This window comes from Protomyctophum bolini (assembly GCF_963924005.1).
Source record: "Protomyctophum bolini genome assembly, chromosome: 15".
Taxonomy (NCBI): Eukaryota; Metazoa; Chordata; class Actinopteri; order Myctophiformes; family Myctophidae; genus Protomyctophum; species Protomyctophum bolini.
Genome location: NC_137876.1, coordinates 41,602,475 through 41,626,952, shown reverse-complemented (window position 1 = coordinate 41,626,952; position 24,478 = coordinate 41,602,475). Strand labels below are relative to the sequence as shown.

At 44.3% G+C, this 24,478-nt stretch overlaps 1 long non-coding RNA gene across 1 annotated transcript; it reads right to left on the bottom strand.

Moving 5' to 3' along the window:
• Positions 1–5,689: 5,689 nt before the first annotated feature.
• LOC308329121 lies at positions 5,690–17,151 on the bottom strand. Its single transcript, XR_013965366.1, has 7 exons — positions 17,068–17,151; positions 16,250–16,300; positions 16,121–16,165; positions 7,181–7,244; positions 6,991–7,087; positions 6,485–6,541; positions 5,690–5,759 (listed from the first exon to the last, which is right to left on the bottom strand). It is a non-coding gene; the product is annotated as an uncharacterized lncRNA (long non-coding RNA).
• Between the last annotated feature and the right edge of the window lie 7,327 nt (positions 17,152–24,478).

Genomic DNA, 24,478 nt, shown 5'->3' with positions numbered 1-24,478 from the left:
GATGAATTCACCGTAATATCAGTTTGGTATTCTAGTTCTCAGCACTTACTAACCACAACATTCTGATTAGGGTTAGGGTTAGGGGTGGGGGTTCTTGACATGAAAAAGGTTTGAGAACCACTGACATAGAAACATAGGTTTCTGAAAACTTTAAGAATTTAGAAGACATTTGTAGAATCTAGTGTCAGTCAGGTCTAAATGGGTTAAGTAAAAGTATAAATACTGCAATGTAGACGTACTCCGTTACAGGTAGAAGTAGAAGTATTCAAAGTGTGCTCGAGTAAAAGTACAACCGTATTGGCATCAAAATGTAGGCTACTTGAAGTACTAAAAGTAAAAGTATACTCATATTGCAGAATGGCCCATGTATGGAATGTGTACAATATAGCCGATCTACAAGCAATGAGTTGCATCACAACGTATTGTGAGCTGGTAGATCGGCTATTTGCCGAAATGTACGAAATGCACAAAAGATTATACACATGAGCTTATATAGACAGAAATATCACACCCATGTGAAGTGAGGGTCGCTAATATATTAAAGTCTAACTCATGTTGATTAGGTGACATTATGACGTACATTTTCCCTTCATTGTCAATGTCGTTTACAAAACAAACATTGAACTAAAGACAAACATTAAACCCTTGTGTCCCTATAGGAGGGGCTAGTGCCAAAATGTCCTCTCAGTACAGGGTTGTGTAGCATGGAATGGCCTTCCTCTGCGTATAAGGGATTGTGCTACATTTCCACCTTTTAAATTCAATCTGAAAAAATGGTTGCTTGAAAACCATAGCTGCAACCATTCATGATTATTTTAGGTGTATTTCTTTTATTATGCTGTGTTCCCTATGTAATGTTATGTAAATGTTTTCCACTGTTTGCCTGTCCTGTGTTTCTTGTGAGGACTGTGGATGAACATTAGCAACTGTGCTATATCCGGTGTATTTACATTCATGTGACGTCCATTAATATGCATTGTCCTGTCCAAAAAAATAAAGTAAAAGTAAAACATTGGGAGTACATTTTTTTGTGAAAAAATTAAGGTTTTATGAGTCAATGAAAATTGCAGTTTCATGAAAATTCTTCTTCTGCCCCTAATACATCCATGCAGAGTCAAGTGTTTATGAAACGTTGCAGTATATGGTGTAGAGGGTCATGCCAAATAACGCTGAAACAAGTCTTGTTCAGAAGCACTTCAAAATGAACCGCTTCAACCCTATTAGGTATTAAAATCCTGGCAAAAAACATCACGCAGCACCTTTCATATGTATGACGTCAGTTAAACCCTGCACCTAGTCACATAGCCCACACATTTTCCATTCCTGTTATTATTTCCCATAGATTAGTCATAGATGCATCACCAGTTAACAGCAAGCCTGTAGGAGCAACCCTCAGCAATATCACACCACTCATTTCATCCCACCAGCTGCACCCATCCCCAAACCATGTGCCCCCCAGATCCATTAAAATGGCCCTATTAAATGCACGCTCCATCACGCAAAAATCATTCCTCCTAAATGATTTTTTCACCACAAATAGCCTGGACATTTTTTGTATCACAGAAACCTGGCAGAGGGCAGAGGATTATACAGCATTAATTGAACTGTGCCCACCAAGCTGCTCTTTCATGTCCACCTCCAGGCCAGCCGGTGTGAGTACCGGATCTCTGTGGCTGCCAAATGTCTGTGGGTCCTTCGCGCAGGAGATCGACGTCATCACGTATCACGTACACTCAAAACAGCGTACAGCACACAGACGTAATGTTATGTTATGCTTTATGCAACATAATGACTAAACGGATGTATAATGTTGTGTGTTTAATAGGCTCTATATGTTATGTGTTCATCTGATGAAAGAAATAGGAGCTAATCTAGCCAAACAGATGTCGTTGGTTAGCCAAACAGAGCTAACCTGTTAGCTCTGCCTTGTCTACATCTTCTATATTTAGCATAATCATTTCAGGAATTTAACATCAAAATGCAACGTTTGGTACTCCGATATCATGTATTATTAGTCAGTTAAATTAACAATGATTTTACAATATAAATTGTGGTCTCAGAGATATAAATGCCATTAAATGGGGCTCCGTAGCCTGTTGCATGTCAAACTGGGGGTGCTTCTTTGAAATTAAACTGGTTGAGAATCACTGCTACAACTGTAAATATCTTCTCTTATGGGGGTCCCTGCAATATATTTTAAAAATGGGGGTCCGCATGAATGATAAGTTTGGGAATCACTGGTCTTGAGAACCTATTGAATATATTTTCCCATAAATTGGTTATTACTGGACACTGCCAGAAACTGTGGCTTTCTAAACATAATTGAGCTATAGATAGTCAGTCAGTCTGGTCAAGCTGGTCAGATAGACCTATTTGTTACAGCAGATCTGCTAGCTCACAATGTTGTGATCTTGTAGATCTGCTGATTTCATATAGGCAATGTATGTAGGGTAAAAGGTTAATAATTAGATGTCATACTGTGCAGATTGTAGATTGTACTGCTGATTGGACTGTAGGCCTATTCACATGCAAGTAACTTTAGGCAAAAGTGTCACAAAGCAACAAAAAAAAGCACTGGTGGTAGTACTATATCATACTGTATGATATACAGAGTGCAACTCTCTGCGATGCTCAACCTTGCTGTGTCACTTTAGTCCTGATGCATGTTAGTTTACATCAAACGTCAATCACAATTTCAATAAATTAGAATGTAAAGACGCTGTGTTGAGATTACAACTGTGATATATAATGTTTATTTTAGGTCAGACAGCCTGCTGCTGTGCATGGCAGCTGATCATTTTACATTGTATTGTATTCAAGCCTGAGGAAGGTCGCAAGGTCCGAAACGTTGCTCAATAAAATGCTCTGAACCAGCAAGTGGCAGTGTGCGGATGTCCCTCCTTTCACATTGTATTGTATGTCATTGATTTAGATAGATGTCTTGAAGAAGTCACTGTTTTGGACTCTGTTGCTTACTTATGCTGCATTTCTTTTTTCCCCATGAATTTTTATCCCACGATTTTGTAACCCATTTTTCACCCCTGTGTCGATTATCTAATGTGATCCTGGGATCTACACACCCTCCACCAACCTGTAGTCCACAGGCCAAATGCCTCATTATCGGTTATGTTCAAATGTGTCTTGGAATTGCTTATGTTGTGAGTGATTTGTAGATTTAGAGATGAATTATGGATCTGTCTGTCTGGGTGTCTGTCTGTCTGTCTGCCTGCCTGTCTGCCTGCCTGTCTGTCTGTCTGTCTGTCTGTCTGTCTGTCTGTCTGTCTGTCTGTCTGTCTGTCTGTCTGTCTGCCTGCCTGCCTGCCTGCCTGTCTGTCTGTCTGTCTGTCTGCCTGCCTGCCTGAGTGTCTGTCTGTCTGTCTGTCTGTCTGTCTGTCTGTCTGTCTGTCTGTCTGCCTGCCTGCCTGCCTGCCTGCCTGCCTGCCTGCCTGCCTGCCTGGTTGTCTGTCTGTCTGTCTGTCTGTCTGTCTGTCTGTCTGTCTGTCTGTCTGTCTGTCTGTCTGTCTGTCTGTCTGCCTGCCTGTCTTGTCTGCCTGCCAGCCTGTCTGCCTGCCTGGGTGTCTGTCTGTCTGTCTGTCTGTCTGCCTGCCTGCCTGCCTGCCTGTCTGTCTGTCTGTCTGTCTGTCTGTCTGTCTGTCTGTCTGTCTGTCTGTCTGTCTGTCTGTCTGTCTGCCTGCCTGCCTGGGTGTCTGTCTGTCTGTCTGTCTGTCTGTCTGTCTGTCTGTCTGTCTGTCTGTCTGTCTGTCTGTCTGCCTGCCTGCCTGCCTGCCTGGGTGTCTGTCTGTCTGTCTATGTGTGTGTCTGCCAAATAGGACCTCATGAGTGACAACATAAGAGAAGTGTATCAAATAGGACCTCATGAGTGACAACAAAAGATAAGTGGGCCCACAAGTGACAACCTTTACATTTTTTAAAGTGAAAGTGCCACTACACTCTCCAGTTGGCGGGTCAGCAGTGATTGGCCAAGTCAGCTGCCCCGGGCGCATTACACTTATTACACTACACTATTACACGTATTACACTATGCTATTACACTACGCTATTACACCACTACACTTATTACACTATGATATTACACTACGCTATTACACTACTACACTTATTACACTATGCTATTACACTACACTTATTACACTACGCTATTACACTACTACACTTATTACACTATGCTATTACACTACTACACTTATTACACTATGCTATTACACTACTACACTTATTACACTGTGCTATTACACTTATCATAGTTCATAGTATCATTACACATGTCATAGCAGCATCCACCCACCTGGGAGGTACCAACATGGATCATGAATCGTTCAATAAATGAACGATTAAATAAAAGAAGCAGAAAGCCTGCACCACTCCATGTGTTTGGAACCAACAATTGTGCCACAACATAGTGAAAACCTTTTTTATTTATGATGTGTTATGCCTCATTCATACTTTGTCACACCACAGCGGCGCATGGCGACAATAGCCAACCTACAAGCTCACAACACCTCCATTTGATATGCATTGTGAGTTTGAAGGTCTGTTATTTTTGCGTGCGACAGAATACATTAGGCAATTATTTTCAACAGAAATTCAAATACATATTCACAACCCCTCCAAAGAATCTTGTGGTAAAGAAATATATCAGGAGGGTTAAAGAAACCTTTTTCTTTTTAATTAGACCAAAAATAATAATCCTAGAGCTGTTCTCCTTCCCCAACAAAAGTAAACTAGCAAAACGAGAAACAAACTTAAGCTAAAGAAGCAGTACCAGAACTGTTGTGTGATGAAACCATAGGATTGAGGTCTCTCTATTCACTTGGTGTGAGCTTGGTTTACTGAACCGAACTATAAAAGGCAGTATATTGTTAATATGAGATTAAGATATCTTTAACCAATATAAAATGCTGTCTGCAGCCTTGAGTGATTGCAGAGCTGTATTAATAAAAGGCAACCATGAAAAAACAACTTCACAAACTTTTGAACTCAAAACATGACAAGTTTTTATTTGGCAAAATGTAACTGAAGTACTGTACGTACACGTAACAGTATACTGTATGAGAAACTATGTGTTATTCTAATAAAGGCCAGACAGCACCAACTAGTCACAACTCCTTGCAACAAAACTGTTTTAAGGCCAGTCAATGCAACTTCTTGCAAAGTGGCATCGGTGTGGACTGGCCTTATAACCTCAGACTTACAACAGTAAAGCTCCTTTAAAGGCACATTAAGAGTTTTGCAGAGGTAGCAGACAAACAGGTCAGGACCTAGATATGGTCACCTTAAATCTTAATGTATATTAAAATGCACCATTACATACAGTCATTTGCAGCAGTCTGGGATTTTGGATAACGATCTTAGATTGTGTTATAGAGATGCATGCGATTAACAATCCCAAAGAAAGTAAGGCATGTTATTCAGTGCACAAAAGCCCTTTTCAGTTCAGTTTATTTCAATAACATAGTAGACACACGAACATTCATGTTGTCGGAAACCTCTGACATAAAAACTTCCATGTCAGCAGGATTATGAAATCCAAATACGAACGGTTCTCTGATTTCGTCTTCCGATTCCCCATCATCCGATTCCCCATCATGAATAAACCTGTAGTAGGCTGTCAGGGCCACCAGAGCGTCCTCCCGCCACTTGTGCATTATAGAGGGTCGACAGACCGGCCCCTGGAACAGGTGCCCGTTCAAGTCCAGCCAAGTCCAGGCTTCTACAATTCTCTTCATCACAGGAGATTCCTATTGAGAATTGAAATGTTCAGTCAATCACCCATACCTATAACACATTCTGTTGTATGTTCTCTGTCTTGCTTTTCCTCCTATTCTATGTGCAGTAGGGGTGTAACAATACATTTTAACAACAATACGATACAACAACAGCAACACTAACCCACACTACATCCTCTCTGCACTTCTTTGCGTAGCAGTGTTCTTCTCCTGTTGTCTAACAAAATCTCAATGCAGTTTGAGATTTCTTAAGAAAAGTCAAAATGCAAGACCTGTCTGCAGCATTTCAGGCCAATTGAAGCCCAACACACACCGGGTGCGCAGCGACACGGCACAGGCGTTGCCGCGCGGTAACGCCTGGAAAATAGAACTGGTTTCTATCGGAGCGTCAGGCGAGGCATCAGCGCGCGTCGGACGCCGCCGGTGTGGGATAGCCAGGGGGTACCCAAGCTGCCAGGGGGCTAGTGAATCATGGTGTGTGTGTGTGTGTGTGATGTGAAATGTCCAGTACCTCCCCAGTGCCTCCCCAAGTGCCACCCCAGTGTCTGCCCAGTGCCTCCCCAGTGTCCGCCATGGTGCCTCCCCAGTGTCCTTTTAGTGGCATTGCAAAACAACACAATACAAAGTCAATGTTGAGGTCTACATTTCGATTCTTGAAATTAATAGATTTTTCGATGCAGTTACTATATCGTTACACCCTACAGTTTGAAAAAAAAACCCACAAAAACAAACAATACCTTCAACATTTCATCTGGACTCTGTCCTGGTGTGCTCTGCTGGGACAGCTTCAAACACTGCAGGACAACAGTATCAAACATCAATACAAAAACAGAAACAAAAGGAGCATAGCTACTGTGCTTCAGTAAACAAAGTATGCATTTAAAGATGAATAAAAACTTCAGCATAGACTGCCAGTTTTCTTTTTTTTCTTTTTTTACGTGTATATGACGAGCAAAGTGTGCCTGGAGGGTGAAGGAAGGGAGTCAAAAATAGAGCAGAAGAATGCTAATCTTTTGCTAACAACCTTGGCCTGAGAGTGGTCGAGTGGACAGGGTGAGTTGGCAGGGATCACAGGAACGTTGGTGACACACACACACACACACACACACACACACACACACACACACACACACACACACACACACACACACACACACATTAAACCCGTAGACTATCTTGCAAACCAATAAATTACATTTAAATACTTTTTTGGAATGTCAGTGTGTGTTGCATTTCTGCTCACCCTCTTTTCAGCCCTTGGGAGCCTGTATATTGGCTGCAGCAACCCCTGCAGCAAGGTTGTGGCCTCATCGGTCCAGTGAGCGAAGCGCTGTCCATGGCTTTTGAATGAGATATTGGTATCACAATTAAAAGTAAACTAAAGCCCTAACAAATGGTGTTTAGGAAGTACGGTACATTTACATTTGTCTTACCCATCAATCTGGAACCGTTCCATCAATCGAATGCACCACCATTTCCGGACATGTGGAATGTCCCCTAAATGAAATGGAAGATTTAAGTTGAGTTCATTTTAAGTCACAAATCAGTATGTAGCCGGCTGGAATTGAACCGTAGACTGGCTGCCCTGCCACTTCCTGGTTTTCAATCAGTGTTACTATTTAAAGGCCTTGTAGTCTACCAAACAATAGTCTGCTTGGTGGTTACATGGCTGTGGGTCCTGAGACCTGAGTCATACACTTGGTTTGCTGGTTTAATGCTGTTGCCAGAGTTGATCAGTACCAAACCATTGCTGTGGCGAGAGGGAGTGTTATGTACAGACAACTGAAGATGCCACTGCTGCTTTGTTTAGTTTGAGTTAATACGTTGATTTTATTGCTTTTAGTATTTTGAGCCATTCCTGTTTTTCTGTTTCTTTGAGCTGTTTTCATGTGTTAACTTGTTTGGTTTTAATAGTCTACCTGGGTTTTAACGATATTGATCGCATGATATATTATGATAAATGTTTTGTACTCTTATCTTTAAATGTTTAATACATTTCCTGTTTGTGGAACACCGTCTCAAGTCCTTATAAACAAACTTGCATTTTGTGGGGAACCCAGTTTACTGGTCTAGTTAAGTATTTGAGCTATCTCAAGGTGGCGTAGTCATACAAAAGTAATTCCTTTGGTACACTTGGTTACAATCTGTCGTAGTCGGCAGGACGGAATAAGGCACTTGAGACATTTGTTCATTTTTTTTTCTTTTTGTTGGAAATGGCTCAAATATTTTTTTTATTTTATGTATTAACAAAGCAGCAGTTGGTGCCCCGTGGGACCAGTTAACTACTCCCATCCCCTCCAGTGCTACAAACAGAAGTGCTGAGGAATAACCTGCCTGTATTGACTGTCTTTTGCAATGGCTAGTGAGCTCCAGGACTTGGCGCAGCAGCTACTGGTCGAAAAGGAGCAACTACAGAGCGAACGGGCAGAGGCTCGCCCTTCCCAGCCAGCACTTTGTCCAACATGTAACGGCAACAATATGGACTCATTACCTCCTGAATATCACTTGTATGTACCTAGAGAGAGGAAGTGTCCTGTCTTTAGAGGGACCTCTGGGATCCCAGTAGAGGATTGGGTGGAGGAGATAAGGGCTACGATTAGGGCTAGGCATCTTGGGCCCATTGATCAGGCATATGTCGTATATGATCATTTGGCTGGACAGGCACAAGATGAGATCCGGTATAGGCCCAGGGCAGACCGAGAAGACCCAGAACGTATAATTGCAATTCTCCAGGATTTGTATGGCTGTGATAAAACGTATGTCTCTCTTCAACATAGTTTCCTTTCCAGGAGGCAGCTGGAGGGAACATTACAGCAGTTTTCCCATGCCCTGTGTGCTTTAATGGAGAGAGTTGAACGTTCTGCCCCAGAGATGCCTACTTACGCCACCCTGCTGCGTGACCAGTTTGTGGAGAGTGTCCGTGACTCTCACTTACACAGGGAACTGAAGCGAGTGATACGGGAACATCCTAACTACTCTCTCCTACAGGTCAGGGCTGAGGCTATCCGTTGGGAGCGGGAGGGGTGGACAGATGAACATAGGGGTAAGAGTTACCCTGTCCCTGCTTTATGTGGCACCCAGCGTGTGGCTAATGTGCCACTTAGTAGCCCAGCCACTGCAGAGCTTGTGGAACTTAAACAATTGTTGCAGCAGCAGCAAGAACAGATTAACAAACTTTTGCAGGCCTGTACCAGAACCCCGCTACCGGGTGCTGTCCAGCGAACTGCACATGTGAGGCAGTTGGCAGCCACTTCCGCCATTCCAGAATGTTCAAATTCTGAACTGGCTGCACTACAGGCTACTGATCTCTCTATAGGGGCCTTAATCCCATTTTGGAAAGAACAACGGATGCCAGGGCGCATGGAGAAGCAGGGCCTCCCTTCCGAAACCCTGGGGCTACTGAAACAGTGGCATCGTCTCACCCTGCAGGACGGGATTCTGCACAGGGTGTATAGACGGTCAGATGGAGGCGGTAAAGTCTATCAACTGCTACTGCCAGAGTGTCTGAGGGAGGTCGTCTTCAACCGGTTACACAACCATGGACGCAAGGGTGCCGAGCGAACAACTGAGCTGATACGGCAGAGCTGTTACTGGCCAGGTATGGGGCAGACGATCCAGCGCTGGTGCCAGCTGTGCCAACGATGTACCTTCTTGAGAGACACTCAGCCATCGGAAAGGACACCTACACTCCATCAGGTCACCCGGACCCCTAGGTTAGGAGGCGGTATGTACAAGGCTGTGGCACAGGAAGACTCGTCTCATCTATGCCATGTACGACGCCCCATGCCAAAGCCAGTACCATGTGGCAATGCAGTTTCACCACCAAAAGGGTCTAACAGTCCGGGAGATACAGATGTGGAGGAAGAGAGCGGTGAGTTCTACATCTTGGTGGACCCTAGTCACCCTACTGCCGCCACAAGGTCCCATCCAGATGCCCTGGTAGCCTCAGTCATTTACACACCCTCTGACCCATCAGGGGCGATGAGCCCTCCACCAGCCCCTCCCTGTGAAGTGGTAAGAAGGTCTGCCCGTGAGACAGCTGGCAGACATTCAAATCCCCATCATCTACCAGTGAAGATAAGGGGAGGGGTGTCAAGTGTCAGCAGCTCCACATCAGCACGATTTAGGCGTTGGTGGTAGGCTAGGTTATTGTCGGGACGACAATAAAAAAAAAAAATGGGGGTGAATGTAGCCGGCTGGAATTGAGCCTTTTATTGCTTTTAGTATTTTGAGCCATTCCTGTTTTTCTGTTTCTTTGAGCTGTTTTCATGTGTTAACTTGTTTGGTTTTAATAGTCTACCGTAGGTTACGTAGGTAACCACGGTTATGTGAGCGATTGGATCACTCCAATATATGATAGTTCCGTCCGCAGGCGGAGCGTCGAGCGGACTTACCGATGATCCCGTGCTAACAGCCACGGGAAAATGACGTGTGAGTGAGGCACCGCCTCCCGAGGTTACTTTGCTCGCACACGTCATTTCCCCTTCCTCGTACCCTTTCCGAGGCGCGATAGATCACCGCAACTATAATTGGAGTGATCCAATCGCTCACATAACCGTGGTTACCTACGTAACCTACGTTATGTAGCGCTATATTGGATCACTCCAATATATGATAGTACACTACCAGATCAGTCGGGGACCTATCAATGAGAACAAGAGCCAGGCCCTCCCGGTGGGAGCGGCCAGCCCCAGCTCAATCACAAAGAGGGGCCCACTGTCTCCGAAGGAGCAGAGGCCACCCCTAAAACGGCTTGTTCCAACCGGTTCTCAGGGACCACGTCGACGCGGTAGAACCTGGTGAAGGTACTAGGCGACGTCCAGCTGGCTGAGGCACAGATGTCCGAAAGGGGGACACCCTTAAGCTGCGCCCAAGAAGTAGCCATGCCCCGAACCGAGTGCGCCACCACCGCGGGCGGCAGAACCTGCCCCGCCAAGTGGTAAGCACAGGCAATTGTATCAACAAGCCAATGTGAGAGTCTTTGCTTTGAGAGCCCTTGGCCCAAGACTCTATCACCATAGCATACGAAGAGCTGATCAGTCAGTCTGACCGCCTTCGTTCGCACGACGTAGGCGTCCAAAGCCCTCACCGGGCAGAGGACGTGAGGAGCCTCACCCGAGCCCTCCCCACTCAAGGGAGGGACATAGGCAGACAGGTGAAGATGTCCCACAGACAGAACCTTCGGCAGAAAGGAAGAATTGGGTCGCAAAGTAATACTCGATTTACCGGGACCCATCTGGAGACACTCTGCGCTCGTCGAGAGCGCATGGAGCTCCCCAACCCTCTTTGCAGAGGTGACTGCCAAGAGAAACGCAGTCTTCCATGAAAGGTGCTGAAGAGAGGCAGTATCCAGGGGCTCGAAGGGAGGCTTCCCGAGTGCTGAGAGCACCAAGCCATGGTCCCACGTGGGGACCTGAAGAGCCTTCACTGGGTGGAGGCGCCTTACTCCTTTCATAAAGCGTGACAGCAATGGATGGTTACCCAGCCGTCCGTCAAAGCCATCAGAATGGCATGCAGAGATAGCGGCCATATACACCTTTAGAGTGTTGGCCGCCCTGCCCTCGTCCAGCAGTGACTGCAGAAAGTGTAGCACAATCTGAACATCACAGTGCTCCGGGTCAGCACCACAGGTCGCGCACCAAGTGCGGAACCGGCGCCAACAAACCTGGTATGTTGCAACCGTAGACGGGGCTCTGGAACTCTGCAACTTATGTAGAACTCCCTCTGGGAGACCTAGACCCGACCACCTGCGCTTCTCAGGGGCCAAGCCCATAGCTGGAGGCGACCGGGCGGGGGTACCACAGGGCTCCCCGACTCTGCGAAGCAGGTCGGGCCCCTGGCAACTGCCATGGTGTCCCCACGACCAGAGACCGTAGCACCCTGAAACAAGGGCGTCTCGGTCAACGTGGGTCTATCAGAAGCAACCAATGACCCTCCATCTCGACTCTGTCCGGCGTTGCCTGGATCAGAGGAATGGGGGAAAGGCATAGAGCCGTGTCAGCGGCCAATCGTGTCTCAAGGCATCCAGACCCCGGAGAACTTGCCAGTGAAAGCCAACTGGGGCAGTGAGTGGTCTTCTGGGAGGCAAACAGGTCGACCTGTGCGCTCCGAACCCTGGCCCCCAGTAGTTGCCTGACCGGAGGGTGGAGACAATCCCCCCCTCTCGGTCCCTCTCTGGACAGCCTGTCCCCCGCGGAGTTCTGGACCCCCAGGACCTCCGCAGCCTGGAGAGATGTGAAGTGAGCATGAGCCCACACTAGAAGCTCCCGCGCCATCTCGTGGAGACGGCGGGATCTCAATCCACCTTGATGGTTGAAGGCCACCACGTAGTGTTGTCTGACCCGACCAACACATGCCGGCCTTCCAAACACTGAGGAAAATCCCATAGAGCTAGGCGCACAGCTCTGAGCTCTAGGACGTCGACGTGTCGGACCATCCGTCCCAGGTGGAACCGGTGGAGAAAGAACAGAATACTTTCACTGCTCTGTCTGTCCTGGCTTGGCCGGCACCTTGGAGCGTAAAGACCAAGTGTGCAACATAGGAGCCCAGCAGCATGGCTGCATTAAGGCGGGCCACAGCGGCCAGGACATTAACGTGCCGTTCAGGAGCTGGTGACTTGTCGACTCGTCGCAGGTCCCAGCAACCATCGTACTTCTCTACGGCGTCTGGCAGCCGGAGTGCCCACAGCCGGGAGACTGCCACGGCCGGTGGGCTCTTGCCCATAATCTTCCACACTCACAGGTGGGAAGCGGCCATCCCGGTGCCGCACCGTCCCAGATGGGGGAGGCGATTGTCACCAGGGAAGGAGCCTTGTGGGTCGACGGCCTCTAGCCAGGATGCATAAAGCGAGCCAATAGAGCCCGTCAGGTCGCAGGCTCGACAGCGCAAGGGGAAAGGTTGACTACCTAGTCACCTCCCTACTAAGTCACGCCTAAATGTCGTCGGGATCGGACTCGAGCCCGCGACACGCTGTCAGGCCGGGATACCAGCCTAGATGCCTGGACCACAAGGCCGGCCCAGGCCAGAGTCCTGCCACCACTGGGTGTGCATGCTCTAGACCCAGGCAACAAAGCAGACACAGTGCCCGATGGGCTGTGGCCAGCTCTAAGCTAACAAGCAGCGAAGGCTATCGCCAAAGCTAGACTGTATAAACCTGTATCACACGTCGTATATCAGCCTTCGGCTTATACGGGTGACAGGACAGAAATATAATATGTACAGTATATTATATATAGAGCGTTATCGCACTTATTCAGGCGATAGGACAGAAGTATAATATACACCGTCACTTGTGTATTAATATACTGGTAGCAAAAGGCATCACACACCGTACCTTGGCCGTTGGGACATACGGGTGATGGAATACAAACCGCAGTTTAAACTGTGCAACGTAAAGAAAATATATAAGGCCGTATCACACGCCGTATATCAGCCTCTGGCTTATACGGGCGACAGGCCAAAAATATATTATATACACCGTCACCGGTGTAATGTAACGTACACATACACATCAGACTTCACCACACACCGTATATCGGCCCTTGGCTTATACGGGTGACAGAAGCCAAATATATAGCATTTAAAGCTGCATCAAACACCGTATATCAACCCCTGGTGTATACGCATAATAGGGTAGAAGTATAATACATAGTTACTGTGTAACGTGCAATATACTGGCAAATAAACCTCAGCAACCACCGTATATTGGCCCTGGCCTATACGGGTGATAGTCTACAGACAACAGTCACCTGTCAGCTGTGCAACACAGGAACACATAAAGCTGTATCACGCACCGTACATTAGCCTGTGGCTTATACGGGTGATAAGACATTATATACCCGGTTACCTGTGTAACGTATATAATATACAATATATGCTATATCACACACCATATATTGGCCTAGCTTTAGCTCATATGGGTGACAGCACGGAAAGAGTTAAATATACAGATAAACAGTTACTATTGAACTCACAAATGTATAAAGCTTTATCACACCGTACGTTAGCCCGTGGCTTATACGGGTGACAATACAGAGAATATTATATACCCAGTTACCCTGTAACGTATATAATATACAACATATGCTATATCACACACCATATATTGGCCTAGCTTCAGCTCATATGGGTGACAGGCAGCACAGAGAGATAAATATACAGATGAACAGTTACTATTGAACTTACAAATGTATACATAAAGCTTTATCACACCGTATATTGGCCCTTGGCTCATACTGGTGACAGCACAGAAAATATTATATACGCAGACACCCGTGTACGTATAGAATATATAGTATAACCATATCACACACCGCATACTGGCCCTTGGCTCATACGGGTGATAGAATACCAACAAGAGTCAACTGTGCAACGTATAAATATACAAGGCTGTACCACACAGTATATTGGCCCTTGGCTCATACTGGTGACAGCACAGAAAACATCATATACGCAGACCTGTGTATATATATAGAATATACAGCGTAGCTATATCACACACCGTATACTGGCCGGCCTGGGCTCATACGGGTGATAGAATACCAACAAGAGTCAACTGTGCAACGTATAAATATACAAGGCTGTACCACACAGTATATTGGCCCTTGGCTCATACTGGTGACAGCACAGAAGACATTATATACGCGGACCCATGTAATGATGTACGTATAGAATACACAATATAACTATATCACACACCGTATACTGGCGCTTAGCTCATACGGGTGATAGAATACCAACAAGAGACAACTGTGCGATGTATAAATATACAAGGCTGTATCACACGCCGTATATTGGCCCTCGGCTCATATGGGTGACAGCACACAAAGAGTTAAATGTACAGTTTCCATGTTAACATCATAATATGTGTAAATAAGTATAATATACAGTCACTTAGTTGCCATGTATAGTATAGAGAAACTGTGTCACACCACTTAGTAGCCTTGGGCTTTACAGGGGTGACAGAATACAAATAACCAGTTGCTCATGAAACTTACAAATGTACAAAGCTTTATCACACATGATAAAAGCCATATGATATACAGACACTTGTGTTAATGATATAGTATAGGAAGACCTTATCACACACCGTTTATTAGCCTTTGGCTTTATACGGAGGGACAAGACAGGACAAACCAAGTAACAATACTTTGTGTAGTGCTTGTGCAACTGCAATGTGAATTAGCACCGCAGCCAACTGAGCTCTCGATCTCAGCTTTGTGCCTGGTGTACTGCGTCATGTGATGATGTGAGCGGTCGATTTAATACCCGCGCTATTCTGACGGATTTAAATCACCACAGCTCCTCACGGAGAGCGAGTCACAGTAACGAGACGGGGGGAGCAGAGAACGCGTGGCGTCTCCTTCTTCCCCTGGGAGACGAGTCACTATAGCTGCCCAGTGGGCTAGCGAGACACGCTGCGCACAGTCTATAGGGAAGGCGTCCGTTCCCGAAAGTGAGAGCCGGGAGGGTAGGGACCGGCAAAACAGACAGACAGTACAGTACAACGAAAGACAGCTAGTCCAACAAGGGCAACCTCCTGACGCCGCGGCACGGCCGGGCGACCGGCCCGTGCCACCGTAGCACGGTGGTGTTTTTAGCTTTAGCCTCAAACACACTGATACAAAGAAGGCAACTCAGAGAGGAGCCAAGCTGGCTGCTCAGAGGGAGTTATACGCTTCTTACGGTAAATACTTCAGTCCTTACCAACCGACTTACCGACGTCGCCGAGGAAAGAAAAGAGGAAGGGGAAATGACGTGTGCGAGCAAAGTAACCTCGGGAGGCGGTGCCTCACTCACACGTCATTTTCCCGTGGCTGTTAGCACGGGATCATCGGTAAGTCCGCTCGACGCTCCGCCTGCGGACGGAACTATCATATATTGGAGTGATCCAATATAGCGCTACATAACTGGGTTTTAACGATATTGATCGCATGATATATTATGATAAATGTTTTGTACTCTTATCTTTAAATGTTTAATAAATGTCCTGTTTGTGGAACACCGTCTCAAGTCCTTATAAACAAACTTGCATTTTGTGGGGAACCCAGTTTACTGGTCTAGTTAAGTCTTTGAGCTATCTCAAGGTGGCGTAGTCATACAAAAGTAAATCCTTTGGTACACTTGGTTACAAGTAGTTTACCATTTGTCTATATTTAAAAATGTCAGTATTATATGCATGTCAGTGTCTGCAATGCAGAAAGAAGAGTTATAAATACATGTTAAATAGACAAACACAATATAGTGGTGTGTGGTTAACACTAGAGTTTAATACACTTCTATATTCTTCTTACTTTCTTATGAATATTTTAATTACTGAAATTTAGAAAAGAAACACTACTGTGACGGTGGATTTTTTTTTGAAAGATACTGACCTCAGAATGCCAAAATGGGACGCCTGTGCTCAGGCTGAGTGCATACTGTGAATGGCAAAGATCAGTGAACTTATGAGTTTAAAATAAAATAATAACACTTTATAAAATAGACAAAAGAAAGTTATTTACCATCAGCATGAAGATGCCACAACTATTTCCACTCGTCTGGCGAGGGAAACCCTGTAAAATAATTGGGAACAGCAATGCAGCATTAGTTCTTTTTACTGTGATATTGAAATGTTATTTCTTTAAAAAAAGATTTCTATAATTTGTCTCCCACGATTTTGCAACCCAGTTTTTTCACCCAGGGCCAATTATCTAATGTAATCCTGGGCGCTACACTTCCTCTGCCTACCTGGGGGGGGGGGGGCAGCGGACTGACCTCAAGCCTCCTATGCATGAGGAGTCCACTCCAAGCTGCTTCTTTTCACCTGACAAGGGGGAATTTCCTTGGCCGGACGTAGCGCGTGGAAAGAACACGTTATTCCGACCAGTTCCTTTCCCCTCCATCAGGCTGGCCAGGGGGAGGCAGTTTAGAGACCAGGATTACTGCATGTTTTTGTGAGGGTACCTACCCTAGGGGACACGGGGAGAACATGCAAACTCCACACCTCGGGTATGGGGCACTGATGACGCGGAGGGAACACGCCCACAGCATCCCCAGCGGGAATCAAACCCAGGACCTTCTAGCTGCAAGGTGACTACCGACTGTGCCACCGTGCCCCTATTCTTTTATTTATTTACCTGTGAATTTTGTCATGTCTATGCAAGACATTCATTGCATAGGGCCTAAATGTAAGACAAGACAGCAAGGACTTTTTTGGTGCTATCCCTTTTGGAGTGTTTGACTGTACCCCGTTGCCGTTTTTACATTTCTGTCTAAAAAACAGATAGACAATTTAAAGTGGACAAGAAAGACGTGCATGCGAGATGCAAGAGAAATGTACCTGAATGTCTGTCCCAAACTTGGTCGTCCATTTGCCTGGAGCAATTCTTTGAGCTAGGTCACTGTTAAAAATAAATCAGAAAATACAAATTACCCACTGCAGTGGTTTCTGAAAAAAAAAGGTGTAAGGAAACCAAATGAAATCCACTATCTATATCTATCTGATTGATATGTCATTTATCACTCTGGCAATATAATTTGCAAGACTACAGTACTACTACTGCACAAGAGATTTCATAATATTTGGTTCCCTTACATTCAAAATAGTAGTTAGAACTAGGGATGCACTGATGTATCGAACAGGTATTGGCCGATATGTGCCGTTATCAGTCAATATCTGTATCTGCAAATAACCTGACATTAACTGATGGCAGTAGCCAATATTAATCTGTTGTTGATAAGCATACATTTTGTGTTGGCTATGTTGGTTATCTGCAGCCTACAGTTGTAGATTCTCAACAGTTATTTTTTGTATTCGTTTCCCTGTCACAAAAGGGGGGAAATCAGTATCGGCAAAGTTGTTATTTTAACATCGGTATCGGCCAAGAATTTCAATATCGGTGCATCCCTAGTTACAGCCATTGAACAAGGCTCAAAGAAAACAAATGGAAATTATTTTATGGCCACAGAACAACGCTTACGTTTAAAACAGCCTTTGAACAAGGCTTAGAGAACACAAACAAATTATTTTATAGACACAGAACAAGGCTTATGTTTAAAACAGCCTTTGAACAAGGCTTAAAGAACACAAACAAATTATTTTATAGACACAGAACAAGGCTTATGTTTAAAACAGCCTTTGAACAAGGCTTGTTTTGGCCTTCCTGCCTTTGATAGTATCAAGTGAAGATGGACAGTAATGGACAGAGGGAGAAAGAGAGAGACATGCAGCAAAGGTCTTCATGAACAGGACTTGAACACGCGACACGCTGTCAGGCCAAAGCATGCGCCTGTACCACTTAGGACTCGAACACGCGACACGCTGTCAGGCCAAAGCATGCGCCTGTACCACTTGGCCATCGGGCGCCCTCTTTGAACAAGGCTTAAAGAAAACATCAAATGACTTTAGCCATAGAACAAGGCTTACATTTAAAACAGCCTTTGAACAAGGCTTGATTTCACTCTTGTACAATTCATAGTATTCTGCTGCAGTCTTAGTTGTGGATGAACTGTTTTGTAAATTTGTCATTTGACAAACCGGACCAATGACCTGTTTTGCAGCATTAGAATTCTATGAATCATTTTGAATTCCCATATTGAACAAGCCACAGAACAGGGCTTTAGAACAGGGCTGAACACGCCACAGAACAGGGCTTAAGGGCCGATTCATACTCCTATTTTACCGCTGTTTCGGCGCTGTAGTGCCGAAATTATTTCGACTCGCCAGAAATTTTCAGTAGCACCGAAGAGACGACTTTAGGACGGTACCCGCCCCCCCGAACCTCAAATGACGTCAAATTGTAGGCTCTACAGCGCCGAACCGACTTTTATTCGGCTCTAAAATAGGAGTATGAATCGGCCCTTAGACCAGGGCTGAACACGCCACAGAACAGGGCTGAACTGAATGTTACTGTGTTACGGAACCTAAAGATGTCACGGTAACGGCTATCACCAAATCCATCAGGTGAGAGTGAGTCCAGCAAGAGAATCTCTCTCTTTGCTGGTTTCAGGACCTGTCAACCATTTCCAATATACATGATACATAAATTTTCAACATACATGAAATGAATGTTAATTTTTTCAGCATATTTTGATTTAGTCTTACTCTTTTGAATAACACACATTTAGTCTTTAGTCCCATTTAGTCTTCTGAAATTATTTTTAGTCTTTTAGTCTTAGCCTTGTTTTTTTACTCTTTTACTAAGCGGGGGGGGGGAGAGTCTTAGTCGACGAAATTAACACTGGCCTAGAACAAGAAAATAGATGCACAGCACAAACTCCGTTCAATATTTCTTAAGACTTTTGAGAGGATTTTAAATAGACTCACACGAAGCAAATAGTGATCAGCTTGCTCTGGCTGTCGACTCCAGGCATAACGATGACCAAATCCTTGGACGCGATGTCACCCTAGCATTTTGCAGTACTACGGCATCAATCTCAAACAACACAGACTGTCACAGAAAAAGAAACTTACGGGCAAAGCAGCCATAGGATCCACAGACCGGGTCTTCCACGTCGGTACCACATAGAGGTCCACAATGTCTACATCTATGCCCTATATTGACATATTACATAATCATGAAGATTACACAACTGTTGGTTTGCACCACTCAGAGGCTCAAAAGCCATACTTAGACTGGAGTGGATGACAGTGTATTGTTTTATGATTATGGATAAAGCCTCACATGTCTTTGAGCGGCTTCGCTCACAAGGGTGAGGCATGCATTTCCAATCTGCAATAGAGAAAGAAAAAAGGTAAGTAATGTGTGTGTGTAGTGTAATTTGTAGAACACACACACCAGCATACATGTATGGTACTCCACAATTATTGTGTGTCGTTAAGATGAGGGTAAGATGAAGACACACAGCGTAGGCTAATAGAGATTCCTAGAAGAAGCCATACCATAACAGAAAGCCAGCTTGACCATAACAGAAAGCCAGGAACATAACAGGAAATTCATACCAGCTGGTTCAGAGTAAACAGTGTGTAGCGCACACACATCTGCCACGCCATACATAGACATTTGCGTTTGCACGCGCACGTAAGTCACATGTAAGGAAGAGGCCCTAGCAAAGTATGGAACAACAGTGCTGTGATTCTATTGGGTAACTCTAAAAGTGAATAACAAGCTAGGTTCACGTGCGATAACAACTTTGGACAGGAACTCGACGCCCACATGGGGTGTCTCCCCAATAATATATATGCGCTATATGGCACAAAGAAAGTTTAGTGCTGGCAGGGAGTGCTAGTGCGAGAGAGTAGGCAGTGCTGGGAGAGTGCTGTAGTCGAACCTGGGTGCTCATCATGTCTTGTTCTCCTCTGTTCTCCCAATCCCCATCATGTACTTTGTAACTTACAATAAATATACCATGTTAAAACCTTGAACTGCGGTCTTCATCCAATCCGACGGACAGTGTGTCCCATCACATTATTCGACATGTGCATTCATTTTGAATGCAATGCAATCCAAAGCACCACAGCCTGTATACCTACATTTGAGTCCATCCATCGGGGAGAGCCCAATGTCCAAAAGTCAGAGCGATGAAGACAGACTTTGCCATCCTTCACGATGACCTCTTCATCCCTTTTGGAGGCATCCAGTACATAGTCCAGCTGAAACAGATTGGAAAAACAGTTAAAAACAAGATAGTCAAATTAAAAGAATGACCACAAGTGAGAATACAGTAGATATATTCCGACCAACCAGCATTTGTTGACGTGGTTGCACCAGTCTGCACCAGACCAGAATGGTCAATCAGCGAGTCAACTGTTAATTGAAGGAAAAGGGACATGCATATGGAGAGGCAATTCAATATTTTGGCTATATTCCTTACTACCACAGCTTCAGGCAAAACTGCATTTTAATGTACCTTGGAAGCTACTTGCTTGAGGGATGTCCATTCCTGACTCTATGGAGAAGACTATGGAATTATTCAGAAACTACATACTGTAGATAGTCTTTACCAGTCATAATTGTATTAACAGTACCTCTGATATCAGGCCTGATGAACGGCTTCAACTGAATAACATTCATTTTTGTTTTCAGCAGGGTGCCCGTCTATGGAGCCATTTCCGGGCCAAATGTTTTGATAATTTATTAAAAACAGTTGACGAAAAAACATTTAAATTGAAGTGGAAAAATAAGAATTGAAACCGAAAGTCTCACATTTGTATCTTGAACTTTGAAAAATAAAAAAACGTATTCAAACGTTTTTTTCAGTTCAAATGTATTTTTGATTCGCTTCTTCAACAGTTTTGAATAAATTATTTATTTTCGTTTTTCACTGTAAAATATATTTAGATTTTTGAGTAAATTATTTTTTTCAGTTTCAGATCTTATTTGTACGGATTCAAATCTTTTTTTTCGGCTTCAGATTTCTTTTTTCGCCTCTAACTTTTTTCACTTTCAGGTCGAAAAGTTTTACGTCTTGTTTTGGCCCTGAAGTTGCCTGGGGGCGCGGCCTCAACCGAGAGGGGCGTGGAATCCTGATTGACAGCCCCCCCCCCCCCCCCCCCTGTGACGTCATCACCAAGCGTTGCGGCACAGGCAGCTACTAGCTAGTTCTGAATCTAGCAGACGGTTCCACAGTTTAGTGTTTGTTTACAATGGCGCAAGCACCAGGAGGAGTAGTATGTGTTGGTACCAGTGCCAGCGTTCAGGTAATAATATTATTATTAATAATAATAATAATAATAATAATAATGATAATAATAAGTATACTCTAGGACAAACATTACCATTGGGCAGACCAATGGAAAGAGACATTTACACGTTGTTCATGTATCATGCATCTTCTTCAACGCCCCTTATGAGGATTCAATGTTTGAAACTGTACTTTAGTTATTTATTTATGTGTGTATTTATGTATTTAACACGACAAGAATTACTTTCGCATTCTTGTTGTTGGCTATCTCTGGGCACAGGTGGTTTAGGCAAAAGGCTACATGTTTGAATAATATATGAATATTCTTTGTTTACAACGGAAGTAACTCATAACTCTCTGATATTAAGGGAAAATACTTTAGTTGCAGCCTTGCTGGACATCGGGTTTAGACTAGGTTTATGGTTGCCCACTAGACACTGTTAATGTTAAATTGTATGCTTTTTGTTTGTCAAATGTACAGTATGTGTAACTTAAACAATGATATAAGTCAGTACAATAATGTGAAATTCTGTTTTGTTGTTCTAGGACCAACTGAAAGGAGACTTTCTTCAGAGGCTGCTCTCTAAAGTTTCCCATGTCATGCATAGACTGCCTCTAGATGTGGACTTTTTGAGATTCGTTGTCAACCAGGAGATGGTTATATTTAGATCATTGTTAGGCCAGGTTGAGATGCCACAGGATGTCATCAATGCGTTCACTGAACTGTCAACACTTCTCAATGTACAGGACATCACAAATGAGTCCCATAGTCAGGTGCCACTGCCAGCAGTGTCACAAGGAGAAATGGGACGCCCCAAATATGTTGTGTCTCCTCAGACACTGCAGAGCCTGATAGAAATGTCCCTACCAGTGTCATGCATTGCAAGAACTTTAGGTGTATCTGAAAGGACAGTGAAACGCCGCATGCATGATAATGGTCTTTCCATAGCCCGGTCTTACAGTCACCTAAGTGATGATCAACTAGATCATTTGGTGAGATCAGTGAAGGCCAGAACCCCACACGTGGGATACAGAATGATGAAAGGAATTCTGCGGTCCATGGGACACCGTGTCCAGTGGAAGAGAGTGTCTTCATCCATGCATCGTGTCGACCCAGTTGGCGTACTGTCAAGATTGACAACGATGGGGTGTGTTGCAAGGAGGACATATTCTGTTCCGGGTCCTCTTCACTTGGTACATATTGACACAAACCACAAACTCATCAGGTATGCCATACATTTAAAGCTGAATATTTTATTTATTATCGCCTATGATATTTTAACACCCTTGCTTTGCATCAAACTAATCTATACAGATAATTAATTAAAAGTGATTTTATTCTCTCCCCAAAATATATGGCCTTGTTAATTTTGGAGGGGTTGATGGCTTCTCACGAAAGGTAATGTATTTAATAACCATTAATCATACATTAATTGAGATGACAGTTGAAAATTATACGTCTACTGCTAAACTTGCTATAGGTAGGACATTCTAAAAGGAATAGGCCTATAGGCTACTGTATCTGTATGCATATTATATTATACCACATAACTTAATATGTGGTGCATAAAAGCATGGATTTACATTTACAGGTTTTAAAATTATTATATTGCTTTCCACTGAATTATAATATTGACTGCTCCAGATGTACCTGGGTGCAGCAGCCAACAATAAAGCTTCCACTGCACTTGATTTCTTCTCAGAGGCAGTGCAAAAATATGGCGTTCCATTAAGGTAATCCCAACAAATATGTGTGGCCCACCATGTTAGTTATTGCTAAATGATTTGTGCATTACTACACTAAGTTGATTAATTGCCAAATTAAGCAAATCGTATACTTAAATACATTTTCAACATAAATGCTGCTTAAATTTATAGTATACAATACTTAATCACTCCACCATCTATTCTGGTAAATAATTAGAATGATTTGGCTCATACTATTGGGTATTACTTTTGTCTAATGACTATGTATTTTGAAAGTTGTTAAAGTTGAGTGTTGAAAGTTAATGTATCATGTATCTTTTTGTTTTTACTTTTTATGTGTGATATAGGCCTATTCTCTTTTAGAGTAAGAGGTGACCAAGGAGTGGAACATGTTGCCATAGCGCGAATGATGTTCACCATCAGGGGCTGCGGCAGGGGCAGTTTCATGTCAGGAAAGAGTGTGCATAATCAAAGGTGTATATATAATATTCAGATGTTGCCTCAGTCAACCGGAGTCATAATTTATGAAAATGATATTTATGATATATTTGATCATGTATTTGATAGGCTAATCCTTTTCTTTTTTACAGAATCGAGCGTTTGTGGCGAGATGTTTGGAACGGCGTTACAAACGTGTACTACGAGATTCTTCACAGCCTTGAGGATGAAGGTGTGCTTGATCCTGATGATAGCATCCACCTGTACTGCGCCCAGTATGTATTTCTTCCACGTCTGCAGAACGATCTCAATGTCTTCAGGATGGGTTGGGATAATCACCCTCTAAGGACCGAGCACAACAGGTCTCCACAACAACTGTGGGCATTGGGACTCCTCCACAATCCTGTAGATCCTCCGCAACTGGCAGAGGTACCAATTCAAGTTTTCTTTTAAGCAAACATATGAGCATTTGCGCCTGTCGTAGACATGCGCAGAGCAAGTTCAGTCAGGGAACCTCAGTCAGCGCGCCGGCCGTTAATTGGGCCACCACAGCATCATCACATGATTCACTCAGCCAATCACAGCTCACCCCATCTCTCATACCGGCTACTTGAACCAGAGGTTTGCATTCCTCTGCCTTCTTGTTTGCCCACTGCTGCTGTATCGGCGTGCTGCTGTCATACAACTTGCGCTCATTCTGCTTGCTTACTTGCTAATGCTTATTGTATACTGTGCGCTGCTGTATACAAGTGCGTGCTCAATTCTACTGCTGCTATATGCCACCAGTCTTGCCCCTGCTACAAGTGGCGTCTGTCTGGGCGATTATGCACTAAACGTTGCTTTCACGGTTTTCATACAATCCTGGTAAGTCAGTGCAGTCTAATTGTTTGGAAGAACGTGCACTGCTTTTGTTCACCGACGGAAATAACCTAGATCAAGTTGAAGCTGCTGCTTAAATGTTT